This window comes from Pinus tabuliformis, chromosome 9 (assembly GCF_031772625.1).
Source record: "Pinus tabuliformis cultivar Carrire ecotype Pingquan chromosome 9, CPIR1, whole genome shotgun sequence".
Taxonomy (NCBI): Eukaryota; Viridiplantae; Streptophyta; class Pinopsida; order Pinales; family Pinaceae; genus Pinus; species Pinus tabuliformis.
This window is the reverse complement of record NC_142307.1, coordinates 1,449,419,718-1,449,441,515: the sequence shown is the minus strand read 5'-3', so window position 1 is coordinate 1,449,441,515 and position 21,798 is coordinate 1,449,419,718. Positions and strand designations below refer to the sequence as shown.

The 21,798-nt window shown below is 42.0% G+C and overlaps 1 pseudogene; it reads right to left on the bottom strand.

Moving 5' to 3' along the window:
• Positions 1 to 3,113: 3,113 nt before the first annotated feature.
• Positions 3,114 to 21,798, bottom strand: part of LOC149154048 (glucan endo-1,3-beta-D-glucosidase-like) — a 95,816-nt pseudogene continuing 77,131 nt past the window's right edge.

Below are 21,798 nucleotides of genomic sequence, written 5' to 3'. Positions count from 1 at the left end.
GGAAAAAGATTCTTGTTAATGTTGAAAGTGACTTGACAAATGGGAAAGTTGAAAGGATAAGGAAAAATTGATATAATGTGACTTAGTCAGTTGTGAGCTTGGAATGAACACTAAGATAAGTATGTATTGACGTAACACCACAAACTGACCATAGTGACTAGAAGAGTCACCAATCATAGGCGTAAAGATTTAACAAACAAATATTATCTTCCTAAGGCAAGTTATAAAAAGAAGTGTTTGAGACAAATGACTCAACTTGTGCTTTGTTCAAGGGAAACATAAGAAAGGACTAATGCCAAAGAGACATTAAAAATTAACTTCTTTCCCACTAGTCTTTTTTCATAATATTTTTTTTTTTTACTAAAAACTGATGTAGAGACCTTAAGCTTGGAAACTCTCATCTTTCCCTTCTCTTTCATCAATGAGATATCACAAGAGGATCTTGATATATGTGGAGGTTGTGGGGATCATATTCTTTGCAGATAATCAAGCCTTAAGTTTACCAAGGAATTGTAGCAAAGGTCGAATAATTATGTATAACTAATGACACTAAAACTTGTATTTTTTTCTTCCAAATGTAAAAGGAATTAAATGTTTACAAGTGTTTGGTCATTTAGAGACTTTCATCCAATGGATAAAATATGAACAAAGATGTCACTATGTGTTCCTAGGTACTATGTTAGAAGAGTTCAATGGTTTGGAAGTGTTTTCAACCATCCTAATCTTTGTATAGGGAGAGGAATATGGAAGCTCATAGTTTAGTTAAAGTTGAATTTTTGATAGAAAATAAGAATGGAAACATTTTAGAAAATTATAATATATTTCATGAATTAATGGTTGGAACAAGAGATCTCCTCATTTAGATATTTCCTATCTCTATTCAGAGATTACTTTTTAGTGATTTTGATCATTCTATTTAATCTATTTTTAACAAATAAGAAAAACATACACATTATTTGAATAGATTAGTTTTTTTTTTTATGCACTAGATCTAATAAAGTTAAGAACTAATAGCTCATTAACTAAATATTTTATCTTAAACTTAAAAATATTTCATTTGAAAACCGATTATAAAAAATGTTTAAGAAAACATGAAAATAATATAATTTTATAACTTTTTCAAAAAAGAAAAAAATAACATGTTTTAGTATGATTACTAATATTAAAAATAATAATAATTTATTTAATTAATTAATTTAATTAGTATTTAGTAAATTATTTAATTAAATAATTAATATAATAAATTTCATTAAAATCATTTATACGTCATAGGTAGGTCATTTACTTTAAATTCTACAGCTGCTTTAACAATAATAAAATTAAAGAACAATAACATGATCATTGAACTATGGAGTATAGAGCTATAATAATGGTTCTACAATTATGATATTTATACATTATATCTTAAAGTTAATTCAGGTTTGAATGATGCAGTTTTAAAATTTTAAATTAAAAAATATTTATAAGCCAAAAATGTTGCAATGAAATATAGTCACCCATCTCACTAAAATACGGATTCTGAACCTTAGTGGAAGTATTACCATTTCATCATGTATTATAGAATGGGAAGTTGAAGCTATGAAATATGGTCCAGGATTATAGATTAGAAAGTTGAGGCTAAAATGTATGAAATGTTGTAAGATATAAGAGTTGTAGTTTGGAAAATAAGAGTGGGAAATTTTCCACATATATAACAACTTTTCTTAACAACATTTTTTTTTATTGTGGTTCGGTAAGAATGTGCATTGATGTGTATTGATTGAAGGTAGATTTTAGTATTTAATAGGTTTTTAACATAGTCACTTGTTATGTCATTATTTAGTTTTGAATATATAGATCAAATGTAGATTTTAGTATTTAATATATTCTAAAAAAATTATTTGTTATGTAATTAATTAGTTGTGCATTGTTTAAAGATGTTTTGGAGTTTATGATTGGAATTGGGAAAAAAAAATTGGTTAAGAATAGATCTTTGTTGCTTAAAATTCGTTTTGAAGGCATAATTTTTGAGATAATTTAATAATTGTATTGAGATTTTACACCATAGTCAGTGACACAGTTGGGAGTTGTTAAGTCAAAGCGTTACATAAAAAAAAGTTGGGAGTTGTAAGTTAAAGGGTTACATAAAAAAAGGTTTAGTTTAATTGTTTATATTTTTTTTTATTCATAAGCACCTCTAAGTATATAATCATGATGGAAATAAGTCAAGGAGTTACATAACAAAATTTAGTTCAATTGATTAAGTTCAATTGCAATTGATTGAGTTCCTATCCCTAAAACACACAGGTCTAATGGAAAATTGTGTGCCCTAATGGAAAATCAGTGTAAATTCTCTCATCAATGTCCTTGAAATCTAAAAAATATGGGTTAAGAATATAGATTTTTGTTATTTAAAACTGGTTTTGAATGTATTAAAAACAAAATTCTCTTTGTGTAGATTATGAAATATTTACAATTTAAATTTGTAATTCCTCTCAAATTTATAATTCCAACAAAAATTTGTTGATTATGAAATATTTCGTAACTCAAATTTGTAATTCCACTCAAATTTATAATTCCAAAAAAAAAATGTAAATCTTTATTTTAGAGACTTGTTTTTAGAGAATTTTCCAAACTGAAATTTGTAATTCCAACCAAAACTTGTAAATCCGAAGATATGCTTGCAATATATTTAAGAAAAATACCAAATGACCAATCATGGATTCTTTAGAAAACCATTTCATACAGATTCCTTAGCAAACCATTTCATTACTTAAGGGTCAAAACCTTAAACGACCCCTTCAGATCTTAGGAAAGTTAATAAATTGAGGAGTTAAAACCTAAAGTTTATGTTTAAGAAGCAAGAATATCCAGTGTTGGAGATTTATCTATGCCCCGATGTTGATTGGGGAACACTATTTCAACCAAGGTGTTAAATGAAAATCGAATTTAAACCATTTCGATAGCACGATTTTTTATAACCTAGAATATTGATTTCATAATAAGAATGATATGCCCCTTCATATACATACAAAACAGAACAAAATCGAGCCTTGCAGGCAATCGAGAAAGTTCACAAGAGATGATTCTAAACTATAATACTACTAGGTACCACTGATCTTCTATGAACTAAACTAGTAACCTATCGGGAATTTGCAATCGCCATACTCTGCAACAAGAAGATAAAAAACATATCACAAAACTAATCATCAGAAGACCTTCAATAATGGTAGCGCATATGTAGACAAAAAGTAAGCTAATCCTAGGATAATATATGAACTTACTAGGAGACTGGGTAACAACATAGGCAGCACCGTGGAAGTCGCACGTTCCAGTCTTGCAGCTATTCTTTTGATAATAACTATTAAAATCATATGAAGCATGGGCTTCCAGCGTGTTAGGGTCATAGTGAGATGCCCCGGGCTGAATCTGCTTGCAATCTGCAACCCCTTCTCCACACGCATAGTCTAATGCTGCTTGGAGCTTACTAGTATCGATCTTGGAATTTGCAACGCACCATATCTTGGATGCTCCTTTTGGGGTTGTCCTGCTGCTGCGATGATGCTGCATAGAGGTGGCTGGGTGGAAGAGGAATTGCTTCTAGAGGTGGGCACTTGGTTGTTCATGGCTGCAGGTGTCAGAGAAATATTGTATATATGCTCCTCGGTTGGGTAGAACAAGCCGTAGTTGCACTCCGATGTGGGACCGGGCTTCTGGTTTTCATTAAAGAGAGCAAAAATGAAGGTCTCTAGAGAGGCCTAGGGCCTGAGCAGAGTTCCAGAGTTGGAGAGGACATGCTTGACGGGCTTCCCATTGTAGGCTGCAGTGTTGTCAAGGTTAACACCGGTTTCACCCTTGTCACTCTTAGATGGCCACCCAGTCTCAGACACGACAATGTCGAGGTTCTTATACCCAAGGGCTGACATTGCAGAGAACATTGCGTCGAGCTGTGTGTCAAAGAGGTTTGTGTACAGGAGCCCGGTGTTGCTGTCCCAGACTCCGGTATTGGGGCGAAAGAGTGCGTAGTCTAGAGAAATATCGTTGGCGTTGTCCTTGTAGGAAAAGAAAGGGTAGACATTGACCATGAGAGAGGACCCCGTTTGGCTTAGAAAATCTAGCATGGGCTTTATCGTGGTCTCCACAAGGTCGCTCTTGAAAAGTCCGATTGATGGCGAGAAAGAGTTCTGGAGCACACTGGTGGCTGATGAGCCCCAATTTTGGTACAATTCGGGCTCATTTTGGCCTATTCTATTTGCTCAAACCATTCACTTTTTACTGCTTATGCATGCATTTCTTAGTTTATTCGTGTTGTTTGTAGGAATAAGGGTAGACACTTTATCTACGTGACTAATGCATTATGATTTCAGGTTTTTTGCATTAAAAGGGAGAAAAGACCACGTGAAAAGGAGACAAGGAGGCAATGAGGTGGCACTGCTGGTTTTGAGGAGAGGATGTCCACGGTCTTGGGGACATTCCTCGTGATTCCCACCAAGAACTCCGAGCTCTAATCCATCTTCCCTACGAGCTTAGAAGCAGCCAGCTGTTCTACAGGAATAGCAGTCATAAACTGCTCTACAGGAACAGCAGTTATGACCGTCCTACAGGATCTGCAGTTGAACTCTAGTTGGACAGCCGAGCTCCTAAAATCAAGGACACCTGTTGGATAGTCATTTTTGCATAAATACTGAGGCCGTAGCCTTGTAGAGAAGCTTTTTGAACCTTGGCATTACTCTTGTAATTGGAAAGTACGAGCTAGAGCTCAGTTTTTGTTCCTTTTTGTAAGCCAATTTGGCATAACATCAGATTATGAATAAAGAAGGCAGATTTTGATCTAGCTCTGAGTTTTCTTAAGGAGACTGTAGCTCTCAGGTTAGGGCCCAACCTGAGAGCCATAGATCCCCTCTGCTGTAGTGTTGTTTCCATTTCGTTTCAGCACTTTGAGTTTTCCTTTTCACATGCAATTCGAATTACAGGTTGCTAATTTAGTTGTTTTCATGAGTTTAGATAGGATTTGCTTATGGTGAATTGGTTTACAGTTGCTTAGGTTAGAAGAGGATAGATACAATCTATTGGAGCTCCAACAAAAAGGTTGTTAAGGCTCACTGCCATCTCATCTGGGATTGGAGTGCAGTCCATGACTAACCACCAAAAATACGCATTTCTTTATTCCATGATTGCTGCAAACACAGTCACGTTATGTTAGATGCTTCCACATGATTCACACCTGCACCACACTCCTTTACCACAGCTTCATGCACATTCTCCTTCACGTTTAGATTGTTGTTCATTGAATTTATAAGCACAGGTAGTCTAAGTTAATGCATTTTCGGTTTGGTGATAGTCACAAGCATTTGTTCCATTTACACTGCTTTCTCTCGTTCCATTTCTTCATCCTCCATCTTGATCACACCTGCAAACACATCTTTGACCTCTGCTCCGCTCTGTCATCTCCCAAAGTCTTTCACTCCTCACGTACTTCCATTCTCTAGCCCTTTCGTTGACCTAGCCCTTTATCTTCCAACCTACTCCCTACATTCACTCCCTATCCCCATTCCTCCACTTCTACAGCCATCACCAGCCTCATTCCTACCTTACACATCTCCCCCTACCATTTCATCACTCCTCCATCACGCCAAACACTCACGGTAGGTCATCCTGTAGCCGTTTGTAGACATCCTGTAGAAACCAGAGTATCCTGTAGGATCCTCTGCAGACTTCCTGTAGGAGGCCACTCACTCGGTTGCCGAGCTTCTGAATGTGAGGAACCTCTGTGGATGGATGCTATGGATCCCTAGGGACCTCTCCTAGCCTCCCCAACCTGTCCCACGCTTTCCTTCCTTCTCCATCCCATCTACACAACCAAACCCTAGTTAGCACAAGATCACGATCATTCCACCCACTTAAAGGAAAAATACAAAAACATATCTTTCATGATGCAAGTAGTTTAGATCCATGCATTTGCACTTATTAGAGGTAATAGCAGCATTGGTAGAAGTTTCATTCACATGTTTTGCATTGTAGAGGTTAGACTAGTTAAAATTAGGGTTTCCTAGGTTTACATGCTTTGATTTGCTTTCAGTCCGTTTTGTCAAGTAGAGTAGTTTTCCTTTGAGAATAGCTTTCGTCCATCAACTAGCAAGCTTCTTCTGAGAGCCTATAGAAGTTGGCTTGATCCCTAGCGGACTTGTGCCAGCTGACCAAGTGACAGCTACGACAAGAGCTAGTACTTGTGCATATAGCACCGTCGCTTCCAAGTTTGTACGAACTACCGGGTTGATAAAATGAGAGACAGGAAACCCCAGGAGTTGTAGCATTATTGCTACAATACTGGAGCTCACCATCTTTTTGGTGTCGTTGCCGGGGAAGCGTCAGAGTATTAGTAATTGTTGCTTTTCTTCTACTTTCGTACTCTTACTTCTGCTCAGTAGTTTATTTCATTTCCATTCTGCAAAAGTAGCTTAGCATTTCCTGCTTTCCTAGATTAGCATTTCCTGCTTTCCTAGATTAGCATTTCCTGCTTTCCTAGATTAATATTTCTTGCTTTCCTAGACTAATATTTCTTGCTTTCCTAGAGTAATTTTTCTTGCTTTCCTAGATTAGCTTTCCAATTCTGCAATTTCATTTGAGCAATATAGTTAGTTGTAGATCACTTTGTTTCAGTTTTGTAGGTACCAAAGAAAAAGCAAAAGCACTCAAAAAAGAAAATTCCTTTCCATTTCATGCCTCGTAGGAACCGAGATAGATCAGGCAAATTCCTACCAAACACCCCCACCACATCACTGAGTCACCCTTCTCTCTTCTTTGGTGACAGTGACCCAGAGGAACCTATAGGTGAACATCCTGAGATATACCAAGACCCTATAGAAGAAGCAGAGTTAGAGACCACTCCATCTGAAGCAATGGCTGATAATAGGAGAGAAGATGAGAGAATAGAAGGAGCTTTCCCCATCCGAGAGACCAATGGAGATATGAAAATGAAAAACATTAGCCCCTCTGCCTTGCCTCACTTCCATGGACTGACCACTGAGGATCCTGATACCTTCTTGTTTGAGTTTGTTGTCCTTTGTAGAACCTATGACTATACTGAAGATGAGCAAAAGCTGAAGCTTTTCCCTTCCACTCTTAAGGATGCAGCACTACGCTGGTTCATGGGATTACCTGGGAATAGCATCGCTACTTGGGCTCAGATGCAGCAAGCCTTCAATACCAAGTATAGGGATTATTGTAGGTCCAAGGAAACCAAGGGAGAGATCTTTCGAATGACCATGGGGAATGATGAGTCTTTAGAGGATTATGAGGAGAGGTTCCAACTTAGCTATAAACGGGCCAGGTGCACACTTGACCCTGAATCCCTCAAATTGGTTCTACTCCGAGGAGTCCCTGAAGATCTCTTAGACACCCTTCACATGTTAGCTGGGGGGGACATTTACCAACTGCCTTATGAGGACATCAAGACTGTGTTTCGAAATCATTCCAGGGCAACTAGAAAACGAGGTAGAGGAAATCTCCTCTCCACTGGTGTCCCTTTCTCCAAACATGAGTTTACAAACCAATTAGAAGATCTTAAGAGTGAGGTGAGACAGACCATTGCCATGCAGCTGGACACATTCAGGATCCAGCAGAAGAAAGAAGAGGCTGAGAGAGCCTTGGCTGTCTTTTGTCCTAGGTGCACCAGAAGACACCCTAAGAACGAATGTCCATTGCATTCGGTTGAATTGTGTTTCGTTTGTGAGGAGGACCACCCAACAAATCAGTGTCCAACCTTACCTGGGTTTAAAGCCATGTACCAAGGAACCGAAGCCCCCACTGAACCTCTCTACTTCATCAACCAAAGGAGGCCTCAAGGATCTAGACCTTATCAGCAGGGGATGCAAGGGGCATCTCAAGCTTATTACAACCCCAACCACTCGACTCCCATGCCTTCCTGGGGTCCCCCTGCTCATCCTTCTTGGTCCATGCCTCCTCCATGGTCTTATCCACCTCAGTACCCTACTCAACCTACTTCTCATCCATATCCCTCACATACCCAGTCGCAGCCTCAATGGAGTGCTCCTCAGTCGGGGTGGAGGCCCCAATACAACACTCCTCCTGCCATTTTGCCTCCACCACCAGTTCAACCTCAGCCTTTACCTCCTACTCCTCCAAGGCAACCTCAGATGCCTGCTCAACCGAACCCGAACCCCAACAATAGACAGGCTCAGCAGGTATATACTGGGGAGACCTCATGCCCTACCTATGCTGTGGAGATCCAGGAGATCAATCTTAGATCTGGAAAGACTCTTCCAGATCGCCAACCTCCTCCCCCAGAGGATGAGGAAAACCATCAGGAGAGTGAACCAAAGCCTATTCCACCCTTTCCTGAGAGACTAACAGCCACCACACAACCTAACCCAGAAGAAGATGAGCTTTTGGGTGAGCTTAAGCAGTTGTGTGTAAAAATCCCACTTCTCCAAGCCATCAAGGATGTGCCAATATATAACAAGTTGGTTAAGGAGAAGTGTTTCAAACACCCAGGCAGACGGAAGAAAGATGCCTCAACTATCAATGTCGTAGGACAGCTGTCTGACCTTATGCTAGGACAAGTCATCTGCCAAAAGTACCTAGATCCTAGAAGTCCTGTAGTAGATGTTCACATCAATGGCACCATTATCCCCCACACCTTGATTGATCTGGGGGCGGCCATCAATGTGATGACCAGGGATACCATGCTTAAACTCAATCTTCAGGGTTCCTTGAGGAAGACCTCGACAATACTGCAATTAGCAGATCGCTCCACCGTGACTCCCGAAGGGATTGTGGAGGATGTCTTGGTCTCTATCGATTCTTGGGAATACCCTGCAGACTTCCTGGTTCTGCAACCAAAGGCCAAGCTTACTGGATATCCTCTCATCTTGGGAAGGCCTTGGTTAGCTACTGCAGATGCTTACATAAGTTGTCGGGCAGGAAACATGACCATCAAAAATGGTCACATGTCCAAGCAGCTAGTCCTATACCCTCCTGCCCAACCTTCTTTAGAGCATGATTTACCACTCTGGTTGGAGGAAGGAGAGGAAGACGAGGTGTACTCTGCACCTCTGTGCACCCTAGATACCACTAGAAGAGACCCTCCTACCGAGGATGATTTGATTGAGACCCTGATCCAGAATCCACCTTCTAGTGCACTATCTTTAGAGAAGTTGGTGGAGGATGACCAAGCTAGCACCTTAGTGGACCTTTGTACAACCAACCCTGTCACTCCCAGAGTCAAAAGTGTGGAGTTCGGCCCTGAGAGAGCATTAAAGATCAGCTCCTCCCTATCTCCTTCCCAGGAGAAGGAGTTGTGTAGCCTATTGGCCAGCCACTTAGATGCTTTTGCTTGGAGCTATAAGGAGATGAAAGGAGTCCATCCCTCGGTCTGTACCCATCATATATACATCAAAGAGGATTGTAAACCAGTTAGGCAACCCCAGAGGAGAATGAATCCAGCCCTTAAAGACATTGTCAAGGAAGAATTGCAGAAACTGTTGGATGCTGGATTCATCTACCCCATCTCAGATAGTGAATGGGTGTCCCCTCTGGTCTTGGTTCCCAAGAAAAATGGGAAATGGAGAATCTGTGTAGACTACCGAGAGCTGAACAAAGCTACCAAGAAAGACCATTTCCCTTTGCCTTTCATAGATCAAGTGTTGGATGGACTGGCAGGAAAGAAGTTCTTCTCTTTCCTGGATGGGTTTAGCGGGTACAACTAGATTCAAATCAGCCCGGAAGACCAAGATAAGACCACCTTCACTTGTCCTTGGGGTACCTTTGCCTACCGTGTCCTTCCCTTTGGGTTATGCAATGCTCCTGCTACCTTCCAGAGAGCTGTCTTGAGCATCTTCTCGGAGTTGGTCCATGATGCAGTAGAAATCTATATGCATGACTTTACTCCTTATGGGGCTAACTTCCAGGAAGCATTGTCCAACTTGGGAAAGGTCCTAACCAAGTGCATCGAGATGAACTTGTCCCTTAGCCCTGAAAAATGTGAATTCCTAATGACTGAAGGGACTGTGCTAGGCCATACCATCTCTCGCCAAGGGTTACAGGTGGATCCTAACAAAATCGCTCTAATAAAAAAGGTTCCACCTCCACAAAAGGTAAGGGATGTTAGGAGTTTCTTGGGATTAGCAGGATATTACCGAAGATTCATTAAAGATTTCAGCAAGCTAGCCTCGCCATTGTTCGGTCTGTTGGCAAAAGATGTGGAGTTTAATTGGACTGACGATTGTCAGAAGAGTTTGAATGAATTAAAAGACAAGTTAGTGTCAGCTCCAATCCTGAGAGGTCCAAACTGGGCCCTACCTTTCCACATCCACACTGATGCCTCGAACAAAGCCATAGGTGCAGCCTTAGGACAAGTTGAGCAAAAACTTCCATATGCCATTTACTTCGTTAGCAAAAACTTGTCCAAAGCAGAGCTGAATTACACTGTAACCGAGAAGGAATTCTTAGCTGTGGTCCATGCACTGAACAAGTTCCGACATTATATTACTGGTTACCAGACTTTTGTACATACTGACCATGCTGCTATTAGATATTTGATGAATAAACCAGATGTGAATGCTCGTATTATTAGATGGTTACTTTTATTGCAGCAGTTTGATCTAACCATTTTTGATAAACCAAGGAGAAAAAATGTTGTTTCTGACTTCCTGTCTAGATTGGATTTGTCTGCAGATGAAGATGGGACGGTGGATGACTAGATGCCTGATGAGCATCTGTTTGCTATCTCAGTACTCTCTCCATGGTTTGCTGATATAGCAAACTACCTTGTTTCAGCTCAGTTCCCTCCGCACCTCTCTTCAAAAGAGAAGAGAAAAATCATCAGAAAGAGTGCCTCATTTACATGGATTGGGGGCAATCTGTTCAAGCTTGGCCCCGATCAGATCTTAAGGCGTTGTGTAAGGGAGGAGGAAGTCTTTGACATCCTCCTCACCTGTCATGATGGGCCTTGTGGAGGACATTTTGCAGCAAAGAGAACTACCTTCAAGATCCTGTAGGCAGGCTACTATTGGCCCACACTTCATCAAGATGTCAGAAGATATGTCAGCCAGTGTGACCAATGCCAAAGAATGGGGAAACCGACCCAAAGGGATGAGATGCCTCTCCAACCTCAAGTGACTCTTGAGCCATTTAAGAAGTGGGGCATGGACTTTGCGGGTCCAATCAATCCCTCTTCGAGGCAAAGATCCTACATCATTGTGTGCACTGACTACCTGACGAAGTGGGCAGAGACCAAAGCAATCAAAGCAGCAACAGAAGAAAAAGTGGCCGAGTTCCTAAGAGAGAACATCTTCTATAAGTTTGGCTATCCAAGAGAGCTGGTCACCGATCAAGGGAGCCAGTTCACCTCCCACCTGGTTGAAGATCTCCTAGCTCATCACAAGATCAAGCATAGAACTTCCACTCCCTATCATCCTCAAGCAATTGGGTAGGTGGAAGTCACCAATAGAGCATTAGAAGGGATCTTGACTAAAGTGGTGAGCAGCAGTAGAAAGGACTGGGCAGATCGCCTGGTTGAAGCCACATGGGCCTACAACACCACTTGGAAGACCACCACCGGTTTCACACCTTATGAGCTGGTCTATGGGAAGAAAGCTTTGCTGTCCATTGAGTTTGAGTATAACACTTTGAGGATGGCAGCTCAGCTGGATCTAGATCTCAGCCATGCACAACAAGAAAGGCTATTGCAGCTTAATGGACTAGATGAGCACCGCATGCAGGCCCTCCTTCACTCAGAAGTGGTTCAACTTCAGAGGAAGGTGTGGCATGACCAGCATCTCCATGACAAGCAATTTCAGCCGGGAGATTGGGCTTTGTTGTATGATTCCAGATACAAAGATTTCAAGGGGAAGCTGAGAACCAGATGGCTAGGGCCATATTCAGTGGAAAAATTTCATGACAATGGATCTGTTCTTATTCGGACCATTGATGAGGAAGCCATCCCCATGCTTGTCAACGGGCATCAATTGAAGATCTACAGGAGGCCTCCCTCCAGACAAGAGTTCATCAAAACTATGGAGAAAGTAGTATTGGTCATAGAGAAGGGTCCTGCCCCTGCTTTGGGCACACCCTGAAGGAAAAAAAAAAGAAGGAAAAAATAATAAATTTCCTTGGGTGAAAACCTTTCTAAGGCGCCCAAGGCAGGTGGTAGGGATGAAAACCTCATCTGAGGCGCCCCTGCTATCTTTCAAAAAAAAAGAGAAAAAAGAAATAAAGATCCTTGAGTGAAAACCTCTCTGAGGCGCTTAAGGCAGGTGGTAAGGGTGAAAACCTCATCGAGGCGCCCCTGCTATCTTTCAAAAAAAAAAAAGAAGAAAAAAAAAGAGAAAAAACAAGATCAATAAGCTATTATGTGAAATTTGCATGCAGATTGCAGGTGTTCTATGGAGGAGAGGAAGCCTCTCAAGTCAAAGTCAAAGGTCCTTCTCATGCAGCCAGGACACCTCACAAGCTCCTCCTCCAAGAATGCTTATGTTTTTCAAGGTATGTGCAATTTTATCATGGTTTGAATCTTCTACAGGAAACTGTTGTCTTTCTACAGGAAGGCACAGTTTTTCTACAGGAAGGCGCGGATTCTCTACAGGAAAGTGCAGACTCTCTACAGGAAGGCCGAAATTTCTACAGGAAGCTCTGTGTCTACAGGAAACTTCCTGTAGGAGTTTTGGGCGGCCAGAATTCGTCGTAAAAGGAGATTTCGCGACCATGGCTTGGTTTGGATGCATGCAAGCCTCTGTTAAGCATCCTTGCACGTTGCTGTCACCATGCTCCACCACCTGTGTCGACATGCGGCCAAGTCCCTGCACAAAGAAAGGAAATCGATGAGTTCTCGTGAGAAAGCCATTTCCAAATAGAAAAATGATGGGATCTCATACCACAGGCATCAAGAGCTCCGGGATCGTGATCAGAACCGCCATCGTGCAGCATGCACCCAAGGAGAAAGGACTGTTACGAGATCCCTCGCGGGGATCCTGTAACAGTTCAACCTGCTCAAGTGGATGCCATTCACAGCACTGTCATCTGAGATGAAGCGCAGGCGCATGCAAGAAAATCCGTCCACTCCAGCGTTGGCATCCGGTTACCACGAGCTTCCGGGTCTGTGTACGCCGCATGTAGCAGGTAGATCCGCTCCCCGTCGTCCAAAAACCGAAAAATCGTGTGCAGCCGCACGCAGGTAAGTGTCTTCCCCTTCATTCCATCAAATCGCATGAATCTAACTTTGAATTTGTTTGCAAAGCATAAAATTGAACGGTTGAGCGGCCGTATGGCCAGTCGACTGGCCACGTCGGCTAGTTAAAGTGTAACTGGGTGATTGGGTGGCGGACATGACAAAGAGAATGAACGGCATGCACGTGGGAGCACTCTCGTTAGAAGCATGAGTTTAACAGGAAAGGCGGCGGCAAATCTGAGGAAATGAATGCAGCAGTGAGTGAGAATGCAGGCGGAGGATGGATGACGTCGCCCAACGGTCCACGGGGACAGCTCATCCCCCGCGCCATGGATTGCGCCGGTTCCAAATCCAATCGGCTAAATCAACTGCACGCATTTATCATCCAACACTTCAACTCGGCTAAGCCATTCTGATTTCTTCTGCATTTTGATATGCCGAGTTGTTGGCTACCAGAATGCTGGTCAAGCACACAGTGAGCGCGGCCAACTATAGTCCTCCCCGAGAATTGCGCGTGGCTTCTACAGGAACGCAGTCCTACAGGAAGCAGTCTCTACAGGAATGCGGTTCTACAGGAAGAGGAATTCCTCACGTAAGAAAAGGTGGCAGAAAAAGGTAACCCTGAAACTCCTTCCGCAATTGGCTTTCAAAGGTGGCAAGATCATTATTCACAGTCTGGTCATAAAAATATCGGTTTGCTGTGCCTATACTATCGCTTCTACAGGATAGCAGTATCATTAGATTGTGTTTTATGAATTGTATGCATGCTCTACCTGGAATAGACCGAATCTCCTTTGCATTTGTCACCTTTAGTCAAAACCCCCGTCTCCATCATGCCGGGTGGGTTTATAAGACGAGAGCCCACTGATTCAAATACATTAAGGAGAAACCCGGCAGTGGTTGAGCTCTTCACCAGAGCACAATGGATGCCTTTTTGTGATAAGCTACAGGGCTACGATGATGAAGTAGCTGAGAAATTCTTGCAGGCTCTGCAGCCTAAGTCCCAGACACTGGCCACAGTAACCTTCAGAGGTCTAAGCCTCAAACTCACCCCAGAACACATCAGTCGGATCACAGAACTTCCTATGGGCCTGCCGTGGGACAAAGACGAGAGAAAGTTGAGTCAGCAAGCCAAGAAGGAGTTCTTCCCACCTGAGGAAGAATTGTCTGAGGATAAAAACGGGGTGAGGAGGACCAGCCTGTCACCACCATGGAACGAAGTCAGTTTGCACATTATGAAATATATCACTTGTGAGGGGCGTTACAGCATCATATATGCATATCACTTCCGGCTGCTCAGTGAGCTAAGACATCGACTTGATCTTCCCGCAGAGCAGAGACTGAGCATTCCTTACTTTTTACTGCAGTCCCTAATGGAGTGTGCTACAAAGCTAAGACAGGGCATCCCTGATCAGATAGCCCATCATGGGTTAATAAAACTGCTTGTGGAGGACGCATTGCAGTCATATAAGGTACCCCTCTCATGGGAATCCTTTCGCAATCTGACCAAATATGGGGATATTAAAATGCTGGTCGAAGAAACGGGTTCCTCTAGCAGTGAGGAACACGAAGCAATGGCCGAAGAACAAAGGAAGGAGCATGAGGAAAAGAAAGGCCAAGAAAAAGGTGGCACACCTACCCCGTCAGCAAGGGAAAAGAGGATGAAGAGCAGAATGGACAAAGCAGAGGTGGCCCACGTCATCCCAAGCACCTCAACAGCACCTACACCCAAAGCAAAAAGAAAAGTTCAAGCAGGCAAGCAAGTGGAAGTGAAGACCCCTGTGTCTACAGGGAAGCAAAAACAGGCTTCTACAGGAAGCCCGGCAACACAAACTCAGGCTTCTACAGGAAGCCCAAAAAACATTGAAAAACAGGCTTCTACAGGAAGCCCGAAAGCAAAAACAAAGGCTTCTACAGGAAGCCCGAAGATCAGCGAGAAGCAGGCTTCTACAGGAAGCCCAAAAGCAAAAACCAAGGCTTCTACAGGAAGCCCAAAAATCGTTGGAGCACAGGCTTCTACAGGAAGCCCGAAAATCGTTGGAGAAAAGGCTTCTACAGGAAGCCCGAAAGTGCAACCACAGGCTTCCACAGGAAGCCCGAAATCTGAAAAGGAGGGACCCTCTACAAGGAGCTCTGAGAGAGCAAAACGCAAAAAAGAGAGGGCTAGCATTCTCGAAAAGAAGGCTGCAGTGGCGCTGGCTGCCCTCAGTACACCCCCGAAACCGAAGGAGAAAAGAGAGAGGGAGACCCCTCTACAATCTGAAGCCAGGAGAAGCAAGAGGATGACCACGGGCAAGCCACAGCCTCCACCCAGCAGCCAAACCACTTCAGGGGACGTCCCCACTTCACCCAGTGCAAGAACCCCTTCTAAAACATAAGCCACCCCCGAAAAGGGGAGCCCAAAAATAACTTCCTGGACATGAAGGATAGGCCAGTCGCCTTCCGAAGCCAGGCTCAAGGAAATAGGAAAGGGGAAGGAAGCATCACCTTCGTCACCACCAGGGGCAGCAAAGGCAGGGCCACCAAAAACGAGAAATGAAGAAGCGCCACCCTCAATAGAGAAGGCAGCACCACCAAAATCAGGGAAGGAAAAGCATGCTCCGGGCTCTAGTTCTCAGCCAAAGACGAGGAGCCAGGGCAAGGTTGCTCAAGGATGAGCAAATGGTTCAGCTGGGGGGTGATGATGAGCCCCAATTTTGGTACAATTCGGGCTCATTTTGGCCTATTCTATTTGCTCAAACCATTCACTATTTACTGCTTATGCATGCATTTCTTAGTTTATTAGTGTTGTTTGTAGGAATAAGGGTAGACACTTTATCTACGTGACTAATGCATTATGATTTCAGGTTTTTTGCATTAAAAGGGAGAAAAGACCACGTGAAAAGGAGACAAGGAGGCAATGAGGTGGCACTGCTGGTTTTGAGGAGAGGATGTCCACGGTCTTGGGGACATTCCTCGTGATTCCCACCAAGAACTCCGAGCTCCAATCCATCTTCCCTCCGAGCTTAGAAGCAGCCAGCTGTTCTACAGGAACAACAGTTATAAACTGCTCTATAGGAACAACAGTTATGACCGTCCTACAGGATTTGCAGTTGAACTCTAGTTGGACAGCCGAGCTCCTAAAATCAAGGACACCTGTTGGATAGTCGTTTTTGCATAAATACTGAGGCCATAGCCTTGTAGAGAAGCTTTTTGAACCTTGGCATTACTCTTGTAATTGGAAAGTACGAGCTAGAGCTCAGTTTTTGTTCCTTTTTGTAAGCCAATTTGGCATAACATCAGATTATGAATAAAGAAGGAAGATTTTGATCTAGCTCTGAATTTTCTTAAGGAGACTATAGCTCTCAGGTTAGGGCCCAACCTGAGAGCCATAGATCCCCTCTGCTGTAGTGTTGTTTCCATTTCGTTTCAGCACTTTGAGTTTTCCTTTTCACATGCAATTCGAATTATAGGTTGCTAATTTAGTTGTTTTCATGAGTTTAGATAGGATTTGCTTATGGTGAATTGGTTTACAGTTGCTTAGGTTAGAAGAGGATAGATACAATCTATTGGAGCTCCAACAAAAAGGTTGTTAAGGCTCACTACCATCTCATCTGGGATTGGAGTGCAGTCCATGACTAACCACCAAAAATACGCATTTCTTTATTCCATGATTGCTGCAAACACAGTCACGTTATGTTAGATGCTTCCACATGATTCACACCTACACCACACTCCTTTACCACAGCTTCATGCACATTCTCCTTCGCGTTTAGATTGCTGTTCATTGAATTTATAAGCACAGGTAGTCTAAGTTAATGCATTTTCGGTTTGGTGATAGTCACAAGCATTTGTTCCATTTACACTGCTTTCTCTCGTTCCATTTCTTCGTCCTCCATCTTGATCACACCTGCAAACACATCTTTGACCTCTGCTCCGCTCTGTCATCTCCCAAAGTCTTTCACTCCTCACGTACTTCCATTCTCTAGCCCTTTCGTTGACCTAGCCCTTTATCTTCCAACCTACTCCCTACATTCACTCCCTATCCCCATTCCTCCACTTCTACAGCCATCACCAGCCTCATTCCTACCTTACACATCTCCCCCTACCATTTCATCACTCCTCCATCACGCCAAACACTCACGGTAGGTCATCCTGTAGCCGTTTGTAGACATCCTGTAGAAACTAGAGTATCCTGTAGGATCCCCTGCAGACTTCCTGTAGGAGGCCACTCACTCGGTTGCCAAGCTTCTGAATGTGAGGAACCTCTGTGGATGGATGCTAAGGATCCCTAGGGACCTCTCCTAGCCTCCCCAACCTGTCCCACGCTTTCCTTCCTTCTCCATCCCATCTGCACAACCAAACCCTAGTTAGCACAAGATCACGATCATTCCACCCACTTAAAGGAAAAATACAAAAACATATCTTTCATGATGCAAGTAGTTTAGATCCATGCATTTGCACTTATTAGAGGTAACAACAGCATTGGTAGAAGTTTCATTCACATGTTTTGCATTGTAGAGGTTAGACTAGTTAAAATTAGGGTTTCCTAGGTTTACATGCTTTGATTTGCTTTCAGTCCGTTTTGTCAAGTAGAGTAGTTTTCCTTTGAGAATAGCTTTCGTCCATCAACTAGCAAGCTTCTTCTAAGAGCCTATAGAAGTTGGCTTGAGCCCTAGCAGACTTGTGCCAGCTGACCAAGTGACAGCTGCGACAAGAGCTAGTACTTGTGCATATAGCACTGTCGCTTCCAAGTTTGTACGAACTACCGGGTTGATAAAATGAGAGACAGGAAGCCCCAGGAGTTGTAGCATTATTGCTACAATACTGGAGCTCACCAGTGGCAACGAGGCTCGACACCTTGATAATTCCGTTGAGGTTGTATTTTACGAGAGCCATGTGAATATTCTTCATGGTAGGGACAAGGTAGGAGGTGAGGTCATTAGAATTGGCGAAGGCTTCATTGCTGACAGCTATGGCAGTGATTTGGGTGCCCGGAATGTAGGCAACCACGTTATGCTGGACCCAGGCATAGGCTCACGAAAGATGACGAGCAACGCTAGAGAGTTGCTCATTGGGAAGGGCAATGGTGATTTTAATGTCGGTACCACTGAATGCATGTAGAGCTATAGGGTCTACGTTGTAGAGCTTCAACTTGTCGATGCCTTGGCTCTTGATCCGCTGCACTACCTTGGAAGCTGAGGGAAGATTGTCTGCTTTGCGACCATAGTTGATACCCATAGTGCCAGCCCCTGCAAACCAAAACAAAACAAAAAATGAAATTTACTCGGTCAATCACAGAAATCAAAGCTCAAAAAGAGATTTTGACGAACCAGACAAGAAAATACATTTTCTCAGCTGCAGAAGCAATGATAATCAGAGAAATTAAAGCTAAAACCACTGTAGAGGCAACAATAGTTGAAGAAATTATAACAAAAACCCCGGACAAACAAGACAAGAAAATGAATTTTACCAGCTGCAGTAGCAACGATAACCAGAGAAATTAAAGTTAAAACCCCCGAAGAACCAAACTATGAAATGCATTTTCTTATCTGGTTCTCAGCTGTAGAGGCACTATAGTCGAAGAAATTAAAGCTAGAACCCCTGACAAACCAAACATTTAATGCATTTTCTTGTCTAGTTCTCAGCTGCAGAGGCAACAATAATTGAAGAAATTAAACCTTAAACACTTGATGAACCAAACGATAAAATGCATTTTCTTGTTTGGTTCTCAGCTACAGAGGCAACAATAATTGAAAATATTAAAGCTTAAACCCTAGACGAACCAAACAATAAAATGCAGTTTCTTGTTTGGTCCTCGGCTGTAGAGACAACGATAATCAAAGAAATTAAAGCTAAAGCCCTTACAAAACAAATGCTAAAATGAGTTTTCTCACCAGCAGAGGCAACGATAGCCAGAACCACTGCAATCGCGATCAGTACTGAACCATCCGGAAGCTCATGCTGAGAAAAGAAACTATAACCGACCAAAGCTTCTTTCAAGTTCAACAAAATATGGCAATGCAGGTTCTGAGATTCAAAATTCCAATCTGGAGCGCCATTATACAATTCAAAATTTGGTGGCAATTAATATCAGATGGTATGGGGAATGGATAACATATGATACACGACATTCCATGATATACATGCCGCTCGTTTCAATGGGCATCAATACAAACAATGAGATGGATATCACATCATGCATATCTCCATAACCAGAAAGTGTTTGCCTAAAAATTAAATAGATGTCAGAGTGTCCTTGCCCTAAGGTCTGCAGGGAGTGTATTAATAGATCTATAGTTGGGGAATAAGCGTTGCCATTATAGGGAATTTGTGGATGTGATGTGCTCACCAACTAGTAAACATGGTTCGTCATTTAATACACATTAAGGGCATGCCCATACATTTAGAAGCATACAATACATCATTGTGGGTTTGACGTGAACTGAAATGCACTGAATTCTACCTTTGCACCATGGCGGGTGGAATTTCAAATTTCAAATTTGCGCGTGGAATTTTTTTGCAACAAGTTTTTTAATAGGGATGTAATGCCTCTTTATTTGATTTTCCTCATGGGATTATTTGATGAAACCAGGCACCTATTTCGCACCCTAAGCACAAGGCATCAGGGATTAAAAGCTCATTCTTAGAGGAGATGAGCAACTCCTCTTCAATGTATCGGCATCTATCACGGTGGAGATTTACAACTATGCCATAACTCTTTTGCTGTGAAGTTCACTTTATGAGATGTTGACATTTATTAAGACAACTTTGAGAATAGGGAAGAGGATGTGCCGCCCTCGAAACCAATGCATGGCTCAACTGATAATCAGGGTGTATAAACAAGTTGAATTAAATTTGTAATTAAAACAATTAATTTATTTTATTCATTTAGATATGTGGTTCTATTTCCATTAGTAGCTCTTATTTTTTGTGAAGCGAAGGTAGTGAGACCGCTGGGAAACATTACATGCACTTGAATTTTAGTTTCTTTGCATTGCATGAAAATGTTTTATACTTTTTTATTTCCTGAGAGAAAACACACACGTTTATCTTTCATTGGTTTCACTGAAAAAAGAAAGCGCATATTCAAATTTCATGTTTCAAAATGTTTTGAAAATTGGGAAATGCAAGAGAGTGGTTTGGGAATCAGAAATATTCCATCCAATTACGTATTTTACAATCTTTCAAATTCAATTGACAACATTTTGAGGTTTTTACGATAAAAGATATCGATTCTTTTTCAGAATTCAGAGTAATTATTGGGAAATTGCTAAATCTTATCTCTTGAAAGAAATTATCATAAAGATTTTTATTTTTTTTTGCTGAAGTAAGAGTAGTACCTTCTTTATCATTATAACTGAAAATAAATTACATAAAATACACTAGTCCCCATGGACTGTGGACCAAGAGAAAACTAATTAATAAAAACCAAGGGCATCGAGTTAAGGGCCAAAAACCCCGAACCCTACCAACCAAAGCGTTGGATCCTCAAAAGACAGACAGTCCCTGGGTCAAACGGTCAACCCACAAAAATTCAAAAAGGGGACCAAAAATACAGGAAAACGGTCTCAAAAACTAACCCACAAACATAAGGAATACTAAAAAACATCAAATCCCGCCAAGAAAAGGAAAATAATCCTCATGCAGACTTTCATCCTTAATCTCAACCATAAAAAATCATCACCGGATGCAACGATGGATGAAAACATCACAGTACCAAGAGGCCTGACGGTTAACCGCTTGGACCCACTGACATGTTTGATCATTCCTGACCGTCGATCCTCTATGCTTGATCTGACGGCTGAGGATCATATTGCATGGGCCTAAGGCACTGATAGTTAGCATGTGATGAGGGCGGTATTCATTCCCTTCCCTCAGAGACATGTGGCATGGTGAGTGGAATCACTCCCAATTCATTAAAACTGCTTCCAACTTTAAAGGCTCATGATAAAACTGAATACCACCCCACGAGCAGTATTGTGACCATATGAGGAAAAAGTGGGGTATTCCGGCCACCGAGAAAGCCCGGATTCCGGCCACTCACTCCATCTCCTCTGCACCAGATCATGAACCCCTATAAAAGGAAACACCATCCCTCCGGCCACTGCCTGAGAAGCAGAGTCTGCCGAGCAACCCCCGAAGACTAAGGAAAAAAGAAAAGCCAAACATAAAGATTCAAATCATCTAGACCCCTCCTCCAAGTCTCTGTTTCAAAAAACCATCATGTCTTCATCCACCTGATCATGAAAGGGTGCCTTAAGTCTATTCTGAGGCAACCCTTGCCAACCCATCATGACCTTGCTGACGATACAATGCACTCCTTGATTGGCCAAAATATCTGCCATAAAATAAATAAATAAATAATACAGGTTTTAATGATAAATTTAATTAGTAATTTAAAATTTTGACAATTTCAAAATGACGACTCTCTGTTCTCCCAAAAATTATAACCAAAATCTTAACCTTAAAATAGAGATACATTTATCAACACAGATATAAAATTTCCCACTATTCAGTGAGATGATTGGACATTTCCGCATCAGGAAAAATCTCAAGCTAGTTTATATATATATGTGTGTGTGTGTGTGTGTGTGTGTGTGTGTGTGTGTGGTGTGTGTGCGCGCGCTGGTCTTGAATGATGTGAGAAGTTG